Source organism: Equus caballus, chromosome 2, assembly GCF_041296265.1.
Source record: "Equus caballus isolate H_3958 breed thoroughbred chromosome 2, TB-T2T, whole genome shotgun sequence".
Classification (NCBI taxonomy): Eukaryota; Metazoa; Chordata; class Mammalia; order Perissodactyla; family Equidae; genus Equus; species Equus caballus.
The window spans coordinates 86,497,189-86,518,235 of record NC_091685.1 but is presented as its reverse complement, the minus strand read 5'-3'; the positions used below and the strand labels follow the sequence as shown (position 1 = coordinate 86,518,235).

Here is a 21,047-nt window from a genome sequence, read left to right as displayed (position 1 = left end):
CCTTCTGAGCTGGGTTCCTGTTTCATCTCCTTCCTGTTAATTAACGTGAAGTACCCGTTTCTGAGAAGTGCCCGACTATTTATTTCAGAACAGGCAAGTCTGAACACAGCTTTCCCAACCACAGCAGGAGAAAGAAGTGGTAAAGGTACATAGCTCACCTCGAGGACAGTCGTGGGCACTGGGGTCCCAGCATTAGGGAGAAGGGTGTTCCTTTTTAGGACACAAAGTTCAGGGCCTTCGATATCCTCTCTGGAGGGCCAGCCTTACCACGATGCAAAGCAGGGGCTTCAAACAGGATCTACTGCCCAGAGCCACTTTTCACAATATGATCAACCCCGATCCCCAAATTACACTATTAGAAATCCTATCCTTTGGCTCCTGCAGATTTTGCAGAGCCCTTTTAAAACACAAGTACTCTCAGAGAATGTTTTACTTTAGCAAGCAAGATTCTTCAAAACTGGGGCACAAACTTCCCGCTGTGGTCAGGATGGGCCTCTGAAGAGTTAGGGAGAGAAGGGGTTAGAGGAGAAAGGGTGGGCCCTGACAGTTGGGTGGGGGTGAGGGACCCTGGAGAGAGACTGCTGAGGGATTTTGCTCAGGGACAGCCTTGTTCTGTGGTTACTGATCAAAAATGTCAAGTTGGGGTCACTTTAGTCACTGCCATCTACCAAAGAGGACAAAGGCCAGTTTGTGGTCAGGAAGCCCAAGGCAAGAGGTTGCACTTGGAGAAGGTTAAGTCTGTAATGCATTAGTCTCGTGAAAATGGTCTTTAGACAGTGAAGGAAGTTGTAAATGAGAAGGGGAACCTGATAGACGAGCTCTTCATATTTTTTTTTCTATTTTACTGCAGAACATTCATGGGGGAAAAAAATCAGAATTCCTCCGGCATTTTTTCCTTTCAAGAACTCTCTCAACTCGGGGATAAAACCTCGGAACTCAAACGGCTCTTTCTTTCCCTCATTCTGTGAAAGGCCTCAAAGGGGAGTTTGCAGCCTGTGCTGTGGGGTTGGGATGTTGTTATGAAACTTGGGGTCGAGTACTTTAAATCGGGGGAAAATTAAAAAGAGGCCCGCCACGCTGTGCAAGTTCCCAGGCTTTCATAGGTAACACAGACTGGTTCCCCGCAGCCTACAAATCAAAAGATCCAGCTCCTTTGTGCGAGGAATTTGCATCTGAGGCAAAGATTTATAGTGAATGGCCACCAGATGGTGTCTTAGTTCTCCTCAAGCTAATATTCTGGCTTTCTTTGTTCTCTTTGCTGATGAGAGCTGACATTTCATGGGAAGAACAGTCAATGCCAGGGAAGATGGTGGGGCCAAGGGAGCAACGAGTATGATTTTATTTGTTCAGCCTGACAAGACTTCAAGCTCATAAATGCGGGGAGCCACAGGCATTGACCTAGAGCTAATATAAATGCATATTTCTTCACACGGTGGGATGCAACGATGAAAGTCATATCAGCTCCCAACATGTATTCGGACCTGACTCAGTGTTAATTGCTCCCATCAAGCGTGTTGATGCTGGATTCAAAGCTGATCTCTGGCTCTGGGGGTGTTTGGGTGACCTAGCTGTAGGGGTAGATAAACTCCATTCTCATGGAGCCAGCTTTACAAACCACACCAACTTTCTAAATACATCATGTCAGTTTAATTCTTAAAAAGTTAACTTTTAGAGACTAAAATAATTTTTTTTCTTTTCCACCAGAAAGAGAAAACAGGAATCCAAGTTGGAAAATTCAGTTCTCAATGAACATAATGACCTTCATAATTTTCTTCTCTGTAGCAGATATTTTGATGGCTATTCCCAAGGACTTCACGTTTATGCAAGATAACTGGTCTGACATTCCTGTGTTATCAAATCTCCCTTCAGACACTTCCAGAATCTGGAGAGTGGTTGTGAGCTGATAACACTGTAGGAGTGCTAGTACCAACAATGACCTTGGATCTTGGGGTCCTCGTACCCTCATGAAATAGCCCTGTTCACCTTGTAGAACTGTGTCTTCTCTCCTTGGAAATGTTTAATGTCTGGCTGTCACGGCCAGTTTTACTATTTAGGACATGCGCACATACATCAACCTTAGGCAGAGCATTAAGAAGAGAGAATCCTTGTCTCCATCTTTTCCCTTTCACTTCCCAATTCCCCAGGCATCAATGCCCCGATTCCTTTCCCCAGGGTTTATCTCAAAGCATGAAGACCAGGCATGCTGTGGTTGGGCCAGCCAGGATGCCATTTACTCCACCAGAGGGAAGAGTCAATGCACTGAGGACAATTCCTGTAACTTTTCAGCACCTGAGGGTGTCGGAGAAGAATGTGGTGAGACCATCCATCCATGCTTCTGTGTCTTATCCTCCCTGGACATGCCATCCATGGACTTCAAATCCGTCTCCGTGGGAAGCAAGCCCCAGGTTGTGCGTCTATCGCAAACCGCGTCTCCATCTTTGCGAACCAAGCTCAGTTTACTTTCACGTATACAAATGGGGCTGCTGGCCAGAGGCCTCCCAGGGATTTCAGCGCGTGTGCTACTGACAGCAATTCTCTCTCTCACTGATTTAGAACGTCCACCTTGGTATGGCATGCATCTACTTCTTAACCTTTATTTACTTTGAATGTTGATCCCAGCACACCATTTGCAGAAAACACAAAGGTGTTTCAAAAGAGCTGACAGGACCTAGTGGCTTGACACCCAGGTCTCCTGTCTTACGGGTCAACTAAGAGTAGCAGCAATGCAGCTGATGGAAATATCACGCCCATGAGAGTCAGACCAACTGGTTAAACTCTTGGCTCTGCCATGTGGAAGCTGTGTGGCTTAGCACTGATTTCTACTGGGAACAAGTTTCTACTCCATTCCCACGCCACAGTCAGAGAGTTGAGGGGGCAAATAGGTCTTTACCCGGAAGCCCTGGAAACCTGATCGCACGGTTGGCTGTGTGCCACCTGGTGGTGGAAAGAGGTAAAGCAGCATCCTGAGGACAGAGTTTTGGAGCAAGAGGGACTTTTTAAAATGACTTTAATCTTGCCCCCTTATTTTCAATGGAGGAAATTCAGGCTTAGAGAGAATGACCGGCTTGTCTGAGTTCTCACAGGGGTAGAGTGTTGTGGTTAAGAGCAAGCATTCTGGCGTCGCTGTGTCTGAATCCAGCCTTGGCAGTCAGGAGCTGGCAGTGTAACCTTGGGCAAGTTTTGTAACTTCTCAGTAATCAGGTTTCTTATCTATGAAATCATGCTCGCCACCTCAAGGGTTTTTAAGATGACTAAATTAGACAATGCGTGTAGAAGTGCTTAGAACTGTGCCTGACTTCGGTAAGAGATAAATCTCTTACAGCAATTTATCCATCTTTAATAATTTTCCCTACAATGGAGAACACTCTTGCGATTTCTCATTCTGACCTGAGAGTAGGAGAATGAAGAATCGTAAAGACCATAGAAGAAAGCAGCAGCAGATATCTGGCTTTCGGAGGGAACATTTGACTCTGGTCTTTGAGTAAAGGGAGAGTGGAAGCTGCCATTGGATGCCATTGTGGCTCAAATTCATCACCGCAGATTCAATGTCTTGGGTACTCTATCAATATTTGCTAAATGAGTGAAGGGAAAGGGGCCTGAGCACAGGGCTTGTGGACAGGAGTGACTCTTGTCTCAGAAAAGAGAGATAGGAAAGAGAACTCAGAGAAGTCTCATTTGGCCCTGTCCACTTGTGGCCCCAAAGGCCAGCTGGGAACCACTGCAGCAGGAATTTCTCTGGCTTCCTCTGTTCTTATAGTAATGACATTTACAAAGCCCACTTACTTAATGCTACAGATACCGTATTCTTTCAATAAGTGTGGACACCTTCATCCTGTCTGTGGCTGGTCTGGCAGTTCCATTGAAAACAGGACAGGTGAACCCTGCCAGAAGCCAGGGAGACAGGAGGGAAGAAAGGAAATGAATACCTCCACCTCTTTCTCCTCCTTCTCTCTAATCTACTAATGGTGCCTCCCATGGGTCTGACCCAAGTCAGAGCCAGGGGCCAAGGAGCCCAGGTGATGCAGCCCAGAGCCGTCAGCCTGCCAGGCTGAGGAACAGCTCAGAACACGGATCCGAGGGAGCAATGGAGAAGAATATGCACAGCTCGTACATATGCATAGGAAGTTTAAATTTTTCTGTTATTTATATATTCAACAGTACCTCTCTCAATTTGAAGAAGTTCTTTATAACCTCATCTTATGGTATTGTATTTCCACTCGTGGTGAAAAAAAAAAGGATTTTTTTCCCTTTATCCTTCCCCAATCCCTTTGCTTATTCTCCTCCAAGTTCTTGTTGTGGCTCACACCCAGTATCCACTATGATGGTGGATATTAGGAACTTGGATGGAAATGGAGAGAGAAACAGACAAGTGCACTTTTCTAGAACATTCCTCACCTTCCCCAACCTTCAGTTTGTTCTCAGGGGCCTGCCCATGATGCTGGTGCCTATGCAGAGTCAAGGAGGGAAAGATGGAAAGAGGGTGAAGTGGGAGACTCATGGAGAAGGAAAAGGAGAGAAAGGCTCGATGGTGTCCTGATTTGCAGTAGGCACCATAGCTAAGGTTCCTTCACTCTATTTCTATAGGCCCATGGACCCACTCATTGAATCAATTAATATTTATTGAATATATAATTGGGCCAGACACCGTGCTAAGCACTGATGAGCAATGCACAGCCCTGCCTGTAGGGATCTTAGAGTCTACTTATATTTCACTGGTGCTGACAGTGTACAGCAGTTCACACGTATCACCCGATACAGGATGTGCCCGAGACAGGATGGAGCCCTGAGGAGGGCACTGAAAAGTTAGGGGAGGCTTCCTGAGTTGACTCTTAGGAACCGAGTATGGGGCCAAGAGATGAACAGATGAAGGGAGCGGAGGGAGGAGAGGACGCACTGGCAGAAGGGAGATCTTGTGCAAAGGCACAAAACAGCCAGAAGAGTTTGAGGCTGTTCTGGGAGACTGGGGCAAAGCGTGTAGGAAGCCCGGAGAGGAGGCTCAGGTGAAGTAGGCAGGTCCCAGAGCACCTGAAGGATACGGTAAGTACTTCGATTTTATTCTGAGGAGAACAGGAAGGCATCAAAGAGTTCCTCTCAGAGAGTAACTTGGCAAACACCAGTGTTAAAAACAATCATGGCGGCCATAGTGAGGAGGCTGAGTGGGGCTGAGAAATGGGAGTAGAGGGCTCTTACAGTAAACTGGGCAACTGATGGCAAATCCTGACCTTAGCTGGCTGCAATCAGAGACTGGGAATAAGGGATGACACAGTCCATAAAGAGAGGGCGGAGAGAGACGGCATCCAGGAACATCAGCTTCAGTTTCTGCCTCAAGTAATTTGTCTTTTCCGCTTACACAAAATTACTCCGTGAATTTTGCTCCCTGTTTCAGTTAAATGCAACACGGAGAGGAGAGAAAACCCTTTCTAGATAAACATCTATTCCTTACAGAACCCACAGTCTCTACTGTCTACTTTGTTTATGAATTTCTACTTGATTATCAGAGAGATGTGACTCTGATCACATCAAGCCCTTGAGGGCTTGTTCTTGGCAACACTAAGTCCCGTGGAAACTCTTGCTGGAACAATCCAGTGCTCCCAAGCTCCCAGGTTAGGGTGTGATGTGTGTCTCTGCCCAGACGCCTTGAGTGCGGGCAGCAACGCAGACCATTGCCTTCAGCAAGGCGAAGGGGATCCTGGCTGTATGGTTTTTACCATTTTCCATCTTTAATTGGATGACTTTCTTTTAAAATTCTTCCAGTTCGTTGATGTGGAACAGCTACAGTTAAAACATGTTCCACAAACTGACTCAACAAGCTTACCTGGTTTATCATTGACTGGCTCCGTGTCAAACCCCTAAGTTTATATCTGTCCCCCGGAGACTGGACATGGACTCCATTTGTAGAAAAGAGCTATTTTGGAATGAATGTTGCTGCTCCCCATTTTCTTTGACAGCTTCTTCCCAAATGTCATGAGAAGCCTCAGGAGGACAGTTTGGGGTAATCTGAAGTCCATATTCCCACCTGTAACCCGTGAGACTGAGTCAAGACCAGCTGACCTTTGAAGCAGAAAGGTTAGTTTTGGAAACACCAATTTAATTTCTGTTCAGTTATCAATAGTGAGATTAAAGCATGTGGTGAAGGAGTCTGAGAGCACATGTTCTTTCAAAACGTAACTGACAATGAAACAGCTTGATGCAATAGTAATTTCCTTTGCAGGAAGTATAAAAAATGTAAACTCATTGAAGAAAAACTGTAAGATAGCATATAAATACAGCATGCATTTGTGAAAGTGTGTTTACGCCAGCAGATTGCTATTTTAATGCAATTCTAACAAAAGTTGTATAAGATAATCATAATAAAAGGCAATTATAATACTGCTGCTTTCCAAACGAGAAATTTTGCGTCTTTAAAGAACAAAGTTATTTTCCTGAAGGAGTCTTCATAGAGAAAGAGAAAGAAGCCTCAGCTTGAAGCATTCGGCTGCTGCGTTGGAATTTGCAAGTCAAAACTTATTTACATCTAAATCTCAGAACAGAGAAGAAAGCCGTGAAAGATTACTTAGAGGAGAAATTTTAGAGACGATTAGAAATTTCTTTGAGTAAACTAGGAGAAGGGAAACAAAGTGAGACACGTGTAAATGTGCAGACGGCTGGCCTAGCTAAAGCAATTCTGATAACAGTTTAACAGGTATAATGCCAGTAAGCACGTCTATACGAGGCAGCCCATGTGCCCAGCTCTACAAAGGAGACGCAACACGCATTAGACGTGGTCCCTGGCTTTGGGCTCGTTTTCCGTGTGGTTGGGAATATAAGACACTGCAACACAAGACAAGCACACACACAAGAGCAGTCATTGCACGCGATCTGAATACATGCTTTTCTTCTTTTGGAACAGAAACTGCACAAGAAGACAGTTTAAGCCACTCAACAAATGGGCAACAGAGACCTAATAGGCACAGCTTTCAAGTTATTTAAAAATAGCTTTTGTCTTTCGGCTTCATTTTCATTTAATGCAGAACCAGACCGCTTCCCTCTATGTGTATTCTCCCTTTTCTTTCTTTAGCTTTAAGTGGGAATAACAAAGCTGGTTGAGTTAGGTGTGTTTGGAGTCGAAGAATCTCTTGTCAGGCAAGGCCACTGATGACTCATACAAATAAGAGTGATTACAATTGTGGAAAGAAGAGTTTGTCAGTTTAGGCTAAAATCCCAAAGAGCAGTGGTCTCTTATAAAGGAAGACCAAAGGTAGGCAGTCTATGGCTAGGAGGATGCTTCAGGGACCCAGACTTCTCTCTTTCTCCTCCACTCAACTTGAAGCTTCCACCTCGTTGCTTCACCATGGCTGCATGGGCTCCAGCCATCAGGTCCAGATTTTAGACAGCAGAAAAGAGGAGGAAGATAAGAAGGGCATATCCTACCCTTTAAGGTTGCTTCTTAAAAGTCTCACATATTTCTACCTGCACCTCATCAGCCAGAACTTATTCACATGGCCCCACCTAGTTGCAAGGGAGGTAAGAGAATGTGGTCTTTGTTCTGGGCAGTCCTGTGCCCAGCTACAACCAGGGCCTCTACTGGGAGGCAAGAAGGGGAGAATAGATATTGGAGATCTCTGCCATAAGGAATTAGCCAAAGGGACAAATGGATGAGGGAGCCTGGGTGTCATCATTATCTGAGTGGCACAACTTTCCTTGCTTATCTAGGGAGGAAGGCTGAGCCTGTGTTGGCAGGGGGCACAGGCATATGACCCTCCCAGGTCCTACCAGGACAGGAAAACAGCTCGCCCTCTAGCCTCCTGCCTGGTCCCGATAAGTCTGTATTCACATCTTTACTAAGTAAGAACCAAATTCTGACGTCTGCTCTCACTGTTTCTTCCCAAGATCATGTATAAATCTGATTCTCCGTGACATTTCGGCCCAGACCAGAGCCCACGAGAAAACTTCAGGCGCTACAGCTGCAGAGCTGTAACCCCTCTCCTGGTGGCACAGCACTTCTGCCACAGTGCTGGTCCCTAAGGGAAGAGGACCATCAAGAGAATAAGCCGCAGTCGACAGGGGGACGTTCTACAGCATTGACAGTGGAGACCGTGCCAGGGGACGGCCAGAAACTGCAGGGAACATGGGGCCAAGGTGGGCCCTCGATGACTCTCTTCTGCCTCTGAGGCAAAGCCACTCATACGATGCCCAGCAGCAGGGGGCTGGCATCCTTTGGGTCAGGGGTCCTCTCAGCAGCAGGCAGAGCCATTCAGAGTTCAATCTCCTAAAGACATTCTGTTCCAGGTTCAAATCTGGTTCTGCTACTCATCAGCTGGGGGACCCAGGCAGGTGGCGTAATCGCTTTGTGTCTCAGTTTCCTCATCTATAGGATGGGGGTATATTAGTTTCTTGTGGCTGCTCTAACAGATTTACAATTTGTATAGAAAATTACCACCTACTCTGTATGTGGTACCAGAAATTTGTTCTTTCACAATTCTGGAGACCAAAAGTCTGAAACGAGAGTCCCTCCAGAGCTCCAGAGGAGCCTGCTTTTGTGGGGGGACTGGAATTGGCCACCCCAAGATATGTCTCTTTGGCATGAGGATTATTTGGGGCTAATTGCTTTGATAAACTGGGACAGGGAAGGAGGCTCTGAGGGGTGGAACTTGCTTGCCCTTTGTTAGGACACATTTACATTGTAAAGGAAATCTCTACCTGTAAATGTGCCTCCCTCTCTGTACCAGGAAGAAGAAAGGGGATGACCTTCTCTCTAGAAACTCTTAATCAATACCAAAGGCAAGGACTTAAATCTGCATTTGTTTATTGTGCTTGTCTGGTAACCTCCTGTAACTGACTCCCCCCACCCCCAGCATCCTCCTTTGTCTTTAGCTGGATATGATATTTGGGGTGGTGGTTTCGGCCATTTTGGCAAGTTGCTTGGCTTGCCTGAGCCTCTCCCATGTATACATTGACAAATAGAAATGGCAAGCAATAGGATATATTGGAGTACATGAGGAAGCCATTTGGTGTAAGCCTAATTCGGCCTGACTTTGCTATTTTTTCCAAAAGGGCCTGACTGTGGCCATTGAGCACGCATTGTATATCTGCTTTAAAACATGTACTATGGCAAGAACAAAGGCCCTTGAGATAAAGGTGCAACTTCCCTCTCCCTCCCAATGTTGGCATTTCCTTAAGGATTAAGCATCTTTCCTTAGGCTAGGAACTGATTGCTGCGCTCACCTGTGACCACCCAGCTTGAGACAATAGACTTGCCTCCTGCTACGCCCTCCAAGATAGCAGACCCACTACCTGCTGTGTCGATCAAGCGCTGTGCCGACAGGGCAATCTTGTGACTATTGTGGGAGGGACATTTCAATCATATGTGAAACAGCCTGTTTGGGGGATATAACCACTCTGTGCACCCCACTTCTTCGGTGCCCTTTCTTCCTTCGGGAACAAAGGCCTCGGGCCATGGTCCTCATAAAGCTTTGTTTCATTTTCTCCTGCTATTCTGTCTCATGTGAATTTAATTCGTCCTCGTGCCAGATGAACCCAGAGAAGGTAGAGGAAATGTCTTTCTCCCCTACACTTTCAAGGCCTCTTCCAGCTTTGGGTGGTGGCCAGCATTCCTTGGCTTATGGCCATGTCACCTCTATCCTGGCTCCATGGTCACGCTGCCTTCTCCAACTCTGTGAGTCTCTAAGCTCCCTCTGATTCTCTCTTATAAGGACACACGATGGCATTTAGGACCCGCCCAGATAATTCAGGATAATCTCCCCACCTCAGGATCCTTAATCACATTGTAAACAGCTTTTTCTGTGTGAGGTGACATTTTTGGGTTCCAGGGCTTGGGGTCTGATATCTTTGGGGGCTGTTGTTCAGTCTACTACAAGGAGTAATAGTAGTACTGACTTCAAAGGATTATTACGAGCATCAAATGGTTCAGTAGACACAAAGCGCTGAGGCCAGGGTCAAGCACACTGAAATGGCCAGGAAAGTGTTGGATTTTACTTTCCCTTCTATGCAGGTAAAGGAACTGGGGGATGGTAAAGAAAGGATGGGGCCTGGAAACTCAGCTCTGAACTCAGTTCAGAGACCTTTCCACTAAACCCCTCAGTCCCTCTGCAAAGCCCCTTTCTCAGCTCCAGGTTTCAATGGAAAGATCTCGGACTCAGAAGGACTGTAAATACACCCAAATCAGTACTCCCCACATCCTGAAGCGTCCTTTCCAACTCTTTGCTCGTTTGCTGTGCTTTCTTTTCATCTCCAGTCTACATGCTCCACATTTTTGCCTCAGTCTGCATTGATATTTCCTTTTTCCCCACAAAGAGAGCTAGATCTACTCATAATAAAAAGAGATGGTATTGTGAGAAGGTGATGACAGGACCCACAAGACATACAATTTTTTTATTCTTTTTTTTTTGCTGAGGAAGATTCACCTTGAGCTAACATCTGTTGTCAATCTTCCTCTTTTTTTGCTTGAGGAAGATTCACCCTGAGCTAACATCTGTGCCAGTCTTCCTCTATCTTGTATGTGGGCTGCTGCCACAGCATGGCTGACGAGTGGTGTAGGTCTATGCCCAGGATCTGAACCCACAAACCCAGGCCACCAAAGCGGAGTGTGTTGAACTTAACCTCTACACCACGGGGCGGGCCCCTATACAATTTTTTTCTGGGAAGTGTAGTGTGTGTGTGTGTGTGTGCGTGTATTGCATATAAGCTTATGTGTTTACTGATAAATATAATTTTCTGTACCGATCAGAATAGGCCAGATTACGCCTGCTTCTCGTTGTATCCTCCCGTGGCAGAGAGCAGAGAGAGGACGCAAGCTCTCTCATGACTCTTATAAGGGCGCTGACTCACCAATCCCAGTTATCTCCCTTCTGGGGAGAAGGGTTTCAACACATGAATTTGGGGGGCACACAAGCATTCAGTCCATCACACACAAAGAGTGAAATGTGCTCCTTTTCTGTTCTGAGACAGCTTCACACGGGCAACAGGTCTGGGCCATAGGAACTCAGAACTCCAGAAACTTGATCGGAACCCCTTTCATTAATTCTTGCACCCACTCACTAAGTACAACGGATATCATTAGACTTGCATTGCCTTTTGAGTTTCTCCCTTAAGTACTTTTCTTCCACCTATGTTTTGACATATTAAAAAAATCAAGGAAACAATTTTTCTCCTTAATTTTTTTCTGAAACAACAGGCAGTGACCCGTGCTGCAGACTTCATCCTTATCAGGGCAAACCACATGTGAAAGTTACAAAGTGTCCCCTCTTCGCCACTGTCTGAGAGAGCGAGCTGCCAGTGGAATTAGTCGACACCTGCTCCGTGTGCGTCAGCTCCCCTCCCCGGCTCACTCAGCTGCTGTCCATCCCCACCCCATCTTCCTGGCAGCCCGGGAGTGTGTATTCAGTCCTGGGCAGAAATCTGATAACTGGGTTTGCAGTTCTTTCTTTGAAAGAAAGGTACAAAAAAAAACCCCACTAAACTTGAAACTCGAAAGTAAAAGAGACTTAAGGATGCCTGCCACCTCAAGCTGCTTGCACATCACGCCCCAATATCCTCCTTTCCCTCCAATTTACAAAGTCCCAGTTAAGGTGAGTCCCATCTAAGCACTGAGGGCTCAGTGAAACGACTCCCAGAGGCAGCCCAGAGTGCTCTGGTCTGCATCTAATTTGGCCCAAAGGAGAAAAACGTTGGTGACCCTGGCAGGGTGGGGATGGTGGGTGCCTTGGTCCCATCTGTACCCCAAGCATAGCCTTAGACTGCCGAAATAACAGAACAGCCCTCACAGGGGGCTCTGCATGACATCTGACATCTTGGTTAGAAATTAACCAACTTTAGAATGGCAGATTTCAAGATCTGAGATCCTAAAAAAGAAAATCGTCCAGAAAAAAGAGAGCTCCTCAGAAATCAGATTCCAAGCAGAGAAATATGAAGGAACCTACTGTCGGAGGAAGAGGCCATGTCTTGAGAAGCCTGCCGACTTCCTGCTAGATCTGCCCGCCTCACCCTCTCCTCCTCTCCAGGCCCGCTTCCTCCTGCCATCCTGGAGTTTGGCCCCGTTTCCCTCCCCTGTCAGGTGTCAGAGCTGCACCCACCATCCCTTTGCTTTCCCTTTCTCCAAAATCATCTGCTGAATTGACAGTCTTGAAGCTTAATTTTTTTCTTGTTGCTCCCACATATTTGCATTTAATTCCTTTGGGTTAATGCTTGTTACTGGCAGATCACAGAGAAAACCAGATGAGGGTCAGACATATGCAATTATGAAGAAATTCCAGAGGCTCCGAACGTCTCAAGGGCCTTCTACTGAGCCATCCTCCAGGGCACACGGAGGCACTGCCCTCCTGCTCCAGCCCCCTCCTGCATCCCCGCTGTGCCCCGCACCCCCCACAGCCTCGCCCTCCTCCAGACACCAGCCGGCTGATCTGGGAATGATTAGCAGTCGCTGTCTAGGTGGGAGGCAGCAGTGATGGCACAGGTGCCCTAAAAGTGCCAACCTACACTCGTCACAGAGAATTCACATTTCCAGGGAATTTCACATGAATGATTCAACTTCGATGAAATGTTTTCTCCACAAAGGAGTCACTTTGAGGTGCTTCCTCACAGGACCTTAAAGGGTAGACACACTTTATAGAAGGCTCAAATTTTAAATATGGGCAGAGGGACCCAGAGCAGAATGGTACTATAGAGGAAGGCATGGGACCTCCAGCCTAAGTGGCATTTGCTAACTCAAATGCCCAGAGCAAGCCAGGCAACAGAACAGGGCCACCTCAAGCCCACATGAGGTCTCTGTCTTATTTGGGAAACAAGGACCTTTCTTCTGGGAGAGGTGTCCCCAAGTCAGGGCCACAGCTTGGTGAGCAGAGCCTGGGGTGATTTCAGTGCCCCTTTGCACCCTGGCAGGTACCTCTGCATGGGGCACACCTGTCCTCTGTGGGTGGCACCCCTGGTAAGGCTGTGGAGCTCGCTGGGGCCATCACTCAGTCCGAATCAATGGTTGTCACACGGGGATATGAGCCCGATGTTGCTAGATCTTCCCATTTTTCAAGAGAAGCTACGGATCGAGACTTTAATGGGAACTCTTCTGATTTGTAAATGTAAGGAACTGTTTCAAAACTTTTAAAACACCATATGGACCCAACAAAACAATTAATGGCCTCTGAAGCAGAAGGTCAGGGAGCCGGCCTCTGCAGAATGTCCTCACGCTTGAGAAGAGGGCTAAAGCTGACAACAGCGGGGCTGTGGAGCGAAGGGTAAATAAAGATGACAAAAGAAGAAGGAATAGGCCTTTGCCTGGGGAGGGAGCATGAAGAAAACAGTCAGGATATGGGGATGTTCTGCTGTTGCTTTGTTCCCGTACCTTCTGTTAAGAGGAGGGCTGGAAAGGGTGCGACAACAATGCTGAGTGTGGAATGCACGTTAGCGCAGAAGGAGCGCTCAGCTTCTTTATCACCCAGATGTCTGTCCTGGCACGCTCACCATAAGCACTACCACATACGGTGTATACCATACGCCAGGCACAGTTCTCAGTATTTTAACTCAGTTAATCCCATCAACACCCCTGTTAGGTGCGGGTTGTTATAACCCCCATTTTATAGAGGAGTAAACTAAGGCACAGAGAGTTTAAACCACTTGCCTGAGGTCACACAGCTGGGAAATGGCAGAGCTGGGATTTGAGTCCAGGCAGTCTGGCTCCAGGGTTTTAACCGTGACTTCCTCTTGGCATGAGAAAAACATGCAGACAGGACTGTCAGCTTCTGAAGTCATCTGTGAAAATCCTGGAGATAAGGAGGGAGCCAGAAAATTGGAGAGAGAAACATTGTGGGTCCTGATTTTTGATAAAAAATTTAAATAAAATATTTCACTTAGATGAAAACATTAATAATAATATGATGATATACTGTGGATCTACCACCCAGTTTAAGAAATAAAAGTTTACAGATACATTGTTGCACATGCCCCTTCTAAACCATTCCCTTTGCCTCCACACCACCATGTGTGTTTGTATACTTTGCCACACCTGTGTGTCTCCATAAACAACTACCTAATTGTTTGGCAGGTTTTTAGACTGTGCATAAATGGCACTATACTTTATGCAGCCTTCAGCAACATCTGTTTGTGTGTGTGTGTGTGTGTGTGTTTTGGTGAGGAAGATTGGCTCTGAGCTAACACCTGCTGCCAATCTTCCTTTTTTTGCCTGAGGAGGATTGCTGCTGAGCCAACATCTGCAGCCATCTTCCTCGATTTTGTGTGTAGGATGCAGCCACAGCATGGCTTGATGAGCAGCGTGTAGGTCCGTGCCCAGGATCTCAACCTGCAAACCCTGGGCCACCGAGGGGGAGGGTGGAACTTAACCAGTATGCCACCGGGCCAGGCTGCAACATCTGCTTTTTTTAACCCTATTTTTGAGGTCAATCTATGATGATCCAGTAGTTCACGTTCAGGCATTTTTTGGTACACTTTTTTCTCTAAGTTTAATATCCATTTGTACAGCTCCAAAGGTACAATTCAAGGAATTTTTTTTACAAAGTGATCGCATCTCCGCCTCATCACTTAGCTTAAAAAAGATACACAGAACATTACCAGGACGTGGAAGCCTTCCTTCATATGCCCTCTCATGTTCATTCATCTTAATTGCAGAATAGAATTCCATTGTACAAATATACTACGATTTTTAAATCCATTTTCTTATTGATGGACATTTAAGTTGTTTGAACGTTTTCTCCTAATAAACAACGCTGCTGTGAACTGTTGGGCCCACGTCTCCTTGGGCGCATGCGCAAGAACTGACCGCGGGTGTATGCGTAGGCGTGTCTGGCTGAGAGTGGAGTCTGCGCGTCTTCAGCTTAGCTAGACGCCTCCGGGTTGCTCTCCAGAGCGCCCCAATTCCCACCCCACTGCGGGGAGTGCAGCTCCCTTCTTCTGTGGCTCGCAGCACTTGGAATTGTCAGACTTTTATATTTCTTAATCTAAGAGGTGCGAAATGGTTTCTCGTCACGATTTTAATTTGCATTTCCCTGATTACAAATGAGGTGGAGCAGCTTTGGTATTTGTATGGGCTATGAGTGTTTCACCTTCTGTGAACTGCTTATTTGTGTCATTTGCCAGTTTTTCTATTGGGTTGTTTATCTTTTGCTTATTGTATTATAGGAGTTGTATACATAATCTGGATACTACTCTCATATCAGTGGTACATCACAGCGTGGTGGTTTACTTCAGTTTCCAAAAGAAGGAAGAGGATTTGTTTCATGAGCTGTGGACCACTGAGTTTGACAGAAATTCCTAGCAGCATTCTAGAACAGATTACTCAATGATGATTTGTGAGTGTTGAGAATGGGAAGTCGTGATCATTGGGAGGAGCACAGATCAACAAAACGAGTCACACTGGACTCCCAGCCTTGTTTTGGTACGGTTTCAACTGACAGCCACTACTATTTGGGTGACACTTGCAAATTATAAGCCACAAAGTGCTTTCACAGACATCGTCTCAAAGGGGCTGTGACCACTAGGGCCACCGTCCTCGTTTTACAGCCTGGGAGAGTGAGGCTCTGAGTTGCTCACCAGCACAGTGGTTGAGGAAGAACCCTGGCCTGGCTCAGCAGGGCAGCCCTGAGATTTTTGTGCTGGGATCTTGGCGAGGCCCTTGACCTCAGCCTTGTCAACATGTGGAGGACCGCAGGCTGAATCATCGATGATGGATGGGTTCAGTTACCACGTCCTGCGAGTGTCAGTCCTACGGGAATTTTCCGGAGCCCTGCCCCTGGGCTCTGTCCTTAGCCCATTCAACAAGCTCATCAGTAACTTTTAAGAGGGCAGAGACAACATGCAAATCATATTTATAAATGACTTGAAATTGCAGTAGGATCAAAAATCCTGAAGATGGGTCCACTTGAAACAAATGCAAACTACAGCAGATACACAGAAAGAGATCTGTCTAAACCTTCTTCCCTTCACTCTTCTCTGATTTCGAAGACTCAACCAGGGCAGAGGCGAAAGGGACAGTCCCAAGGGGTCCACAGAGACTGGGACATCCTGTTGGGGTGGGATAAAGCAGAAGGAGGCAGAGACTAAGTCTAAACCCAAGAGTTAATACTGGCTGAGTCCCAAGGTCAGGAGCAGAGTCAGACAGGGTGTCCAAGTCTGAGGGCCAGGAGAGGATGGGGGGAGCTGAAGAGGAGTGGGAGCCGGGCTGGAAGGGAGGGAGGGGCCTGGGTGGTGGGGGGACGCTGCCCCAACCTGGAAGCAGCCGGAGTTACCGGAGTTACTGTTACAGAAATGGAGGCTGAGCGCCTGGAGTCCCTTAAAGGTACCAGGTGAGGGCCGGCAGGTCTTAGAAGAAAAAAGATTCAGCCATGCACGTGGTGGGTGTCACATCTAAACAGGAACAGGCCGTGTCCAGGAGGCCACTCATCGGGGACATTGTAGAAATATCCCCAGATCCAGAACACCATGGTCATTCCAACTCCGGGTCCTTTGATTCAGTGTTGGAGGGACAGCCAAAGATCGAGTTCAAGGAGCCCCTAATGATGTGTGTAGGAGGAAATGAGTGCGGGGGGGGGGGGGGGGGTGAGGAGGGCGTGTCATGTGAGGGGCACAGGTGGACCGCGGAGAAGTGCCACCCTGATGTGAGCCAAAGGAAACTGTGACAAGTTTCTTTATTTTTCATTTCATTCGGTTTGGACAATTTATTTTCTCACCTGCATCAATCACCCCATGAAAATTTCAAATGTTTCCTTAAATATTTGTCTCAGACACAGAGAGAGAGAGAGAAAAAAAAAAGCATTTGGGAAGTGTTTTCCTCAGAACTAATTTTCTTCCTTTTTTTCCTCAGATCACCAAGTGATAAACATTCATTGTCATTTTCGGAATATACAGTAAAGTAGGAAGAAAGTAAAAATCTCCCACCCTCCTACTCCCAGAGGCCTGTTGTCATTGACAATATGATATTATAATATAGTCTATTTCCAGGCCTACGTATGCCTGTAGATACACTTTTGCTTGTTTGTTTTGCCAAATTAGGATTGTGTTGTATGTTTTGGAGCTTGATTTTTGCACTTAACTATGTATTGTGAGCATTTTCTTCAACCACATAATTTGTATTTCACGTAACAATCCACTGTATGAATGTATCATAATTTATTCAGCAGACCCCTTCTTGTTGGACACACATTAATATAAATCTTGAGATGTAATCTGGACATTAATCTAGGCAAACAGTCTCAAACGCTCCAGCTCTGCCCCGAGGAAAGGACCGTAGAAGGTGCAAAGCCAGCTGGAGGCTGGAGCCAGGGCACGCACACAGGTGCGCCCTGCACAGTGCCCGCGCGGCCGCAGGCCTCGAGCTGTCAGAGGGAGTTGTTCCGCAAGGCCCACGGACAATGAAGCCGGGTGTTCAGAAGCACAGCCCCCCGCCGCTAGCCCACCACCCTCTCAACACCTCAGAACTCAGTGCTGTGAACTCACCAGCCTATCGGCTCAGTCCCGTGAGAAGTCCACGCCTCCGAGCAGTGGTCCCTGACTCGCATCCCTGTCCACTCTCCATGTTTCCTAAATGGACCCACTGCCCCCTCTCCCTTCGCTCCCAGCTCTGCTGTGACCGGCAGAGTCCACACCTACAACCCTTTCTCTGAGCATTCCCTCCATCTCTGTGTTGACTGAAACGGACTGTCCCCCCGGAAAATGCTTCCATGGGAACCCTCGCCCATCGCCATTTCCAACTTGCTTCTCTTTCTCTTTTCTCTAAAAACCACAGCTTCTGTGAGGCTGTGCTAGCCAGGTTCATCACAGCCTGCCTTTCCTCATGCTGTCTTTACCGGCCCTGATAAGTCTCCTATTCACTCACAACTCCCGCTCTGGCTCGCTAATTTCTCCTCCCCCTCGGCTCCTCTCATCATTTTCAGTGACTTTCATGGCCTGTGGAGGAGCCCACCAGCACCACGGCTGCTAAGCTCCCATATTAGTGTCCTAGGGCTGACGTAACCAAGTACCACAAACTGGGCGGTTGAAAATAAGAGAAATTGATTCTCTCAGAGTTCTAGAGCCCAGAAGTCCCAAATCAAGGTGTCAACAGGGCCGCAGTCCCTTTGAAGGTGCTAGGGGAGAATACGTCCTTGCCCCTCCCAGCTTCTGGTGGCTCGAGGCCTTCCTTGGCTTGTAGCTGTGTAGCTCCCATCTCTTCACATGGCCTTTTCCTGCGTGTCTGTGTCTTCTTCTCTTCTCCTCTTCTTTCTGTTGTAAGGACACTTACTGGATTTAGGGTCCACTCAGATAACCCAGGATCCTTGAATTAATTAGCTTCGCAAAGGTTCTTTTCCAAATAAGGTCACATTCACAGGTTCCAGGGTACAGGCGTGTCTTTTTAGGGCCACCATTCAGCCTGATCCTGGTTCCCACTCAGCCACTTCAGTGTCAGGGAGCCCCAAGGCCAGAACTCAGTCAAAATCATGCCCTAGAACCTGACTGTGAAGGTTTTGCTCACATCAGACTCCGAGCATGGTCACCACTCTGCTGCCATCATCGTCACTTCCTGAAAGACAGTCTCCTCATCGCTGACTCTTTGCTTCACTAACTCAAGGTTCAAAACCCCGAGCGGATGGGGCTGCCTGGCTGAGTCTGGGTCCGTGCCTGAGCCCTGAAGCCCCAGGAGCTGGGAAAGGTGTGGGGGCCATTTCCACAGCCTCCCCTTCCGGGCAGCCTCCATGACAACTGATGCCCATGGCGTTGGTACTGAGGGCTTTCCTAGGTCTGGTCACCTTTCAGCAGAGATGACACCAGCCATGGCAGCCATGTTACAGACTCCATCTTGGACTTTGGATGGGGACTGTGGTTTAGAGGGTAGAGGGGCAGTGTGTAGCGTAAGGTTTAGTTTATGTCATTCTGAAGTTCTGGCCAACAGTCCATTCCTCTGTCCATCTGTCCGTCTGTCCTGCTAGCGAGTCCTGCATTTGGGGTATCAGTGGCTATCTGAGTATTCATGCTGGGCCTCTCCTTCAATGTCATAATAATCAACATTTTGCTGATGGTTTGTCCCTTGTTTTAACCAGAGAGGCTGAGAACACTTTGCAAACATGAATGAGTGATAAGACGCCAGGACACAGCGGTGAGTAAAGCAGCAGAAACTTCTTAGCTGGACTCTCGTTTTCTCCCTCCGCCCATCAAGAACAGGGGGAAGGGACCGCACTCCCCTTTCTTTCAAGCATTACCTTACCATCCTACCGCCACCCCTGGCACTTACAATGGAAACTTGCCGCCTCCATTTCTAACTAGATATATAATCTACTTTCATTTTGGCGACTAGTCCAGTATATTTTTTTTCCACAAGCCTGGCTGATGAGCCTTGCCCTGGTTTCTGAGGTCTCATGTTCACCCGCAGTAAGCCAGGCCTCCTTTTTGCCCTGTTTTTTTCAAAGAAGAGGAAAGCAAGGCTGGTATTTAGCAAAGGTGGCCAAAATGCTGAAGCCGTTGTCCTCAAAGTGTCTGCTCCGAGCCACCTGCCTCAGCAGCATCTTGAAGTGCACTTTAAAAAGAACACCATCACCAGCTCCCCACCAGCCCCCGCCCCACCCTCACTTACCGGATCAGTGCCTTTGCAGCAGAGCCAAGGAAATTGCATTTATACTAAGTTCCCAGATGACAGCTGTCACTCTAATTTGAAAACCACTGGGCCAGACTAGCCACGGGAATCAGGAGTCACAGGATTTGAAGTCATGGGCCCCTGTCCGTACACCTGTGTGCTAAGTGATGATGAAATGAACGCATAGGTGGCAAATGAACATCCTCTGGGGACATTTCCCATCTATTTCACAAGTATTGATAACCATTTATTATGTGCAAAATCCATGCCAGAAACTTCTGTTTAAAAATTGCATTAGCCCTACTATTTTTTCTGTCTTCTAAAATAAGGGAGCCAAATAGATGGATTTGGAGGGTCTTCTGGCTCCAGTTTCCTACAATTTATGAAGTGGGTGAATTTAGCCACCAGCATTTCCTGGGCATTCTTCAAAAAAATTTTCAAACACACTAGAAATAATTGAACAGATACCCACGTACCAAACACTAAACACATTTTAACATTTTGCAGTATTTCCTTCATACTTCTTTTTAAAGAAAGAAATTTTTATAAATAACATTGGAATCCTCACTGCCATCCCATTTATCGCCTTCTCTTCCTCCTCAGAAGCAACGATCCTGAAACGGATATGTACCCTTCACCCATGGTTTTGTGATTTCAAAATATATATTGTTGTGTAGTGTATATATATACACACACACTACCAACTATGTATATATTTGAACAGAAATACCATATAGTATATACACCAAAATATGGTATTTCTGTTATTTTTTTGTTACAAAAAGCCTTTCGTGCCTCTTGTTTCACATTAATATTTCCAACTATATCTACATTAATACTGTGTATCTACTTTGTTCATTTTATCTGATATATGGCATTATCGCCACAATTTATTACGCCATCCTCTACTTAGCCACTTTCCATTTCCATTTGTGCTATTTGGATGATAGCAAATTGCTTCCCCATGTGGGGCGCCATTTTAACTCGCTGCAGCGCTCACGGAGGCTTCTCATTTCCCCACATCCTTGCCAATATTTTTAACAATCTTGAACATTTTTGCCAATTTGATAGGTATGAAATGCTGTCTCACTGCTAATTTGTATTTCCTTGATTCCCAATGAAGTAGAACTCTTTTTTTCATTTTTTAATAGCCATACATATTTCCTCTTCGACAGATTGTTAATTCCATACCCTTTGCTCATTTCCTTTTGGATTGTTTGTCTTCTTCGTATTGAATTGTAGGATTCTTTCTTTTTCTGGATTCAAATGCTTCATGGGTTATATGCATTGCAAACATCTTCTCCCGGTCCGTGACTTGGCACCTGGAACCTGTTTGTCAGAGAAAACAGGTTAGCCTCTGCCCTGGGCCCTAGGATTCTGCTGGTCCAGGAACTGTGTTTATATTAATTGCTTGACTTGTAATTCCTTCATCTTGCACATAGTATGAATTTGGACCTCACACTCACACTGGACCCAAGCTTGGGAGTTTGATTTTTCTTAA

The 21,047-nt window shown here is 46.6% G+C and overlaps 1 long non-coding RNA gene across 1 annotated transcript in view; it reads left to right on the top strand.

Annotated features, from left to right (window-relative positions):
• The window catches only part of LOC138921897 (uncharacterized), a 74,924-nt gene extending 65,451 nt beyond the window's left edge, over positions 1 to 9,473 (top strand). The window contains exons 3-4 of the long non-coding RNA XR_011434883.1: positions 1,705 to 6,066; positions 7,870 to 9,473. This is a non-coding gene — a long non-coding RNA (uncharacterized lncRNA). The remainder of the gene's footprint in view (positions 1 to 1,704; positions 6,067 to 7,869) is intronic.
• Positions 9,474 to 21,047: the final 11,574 nt, after the last annotated feature.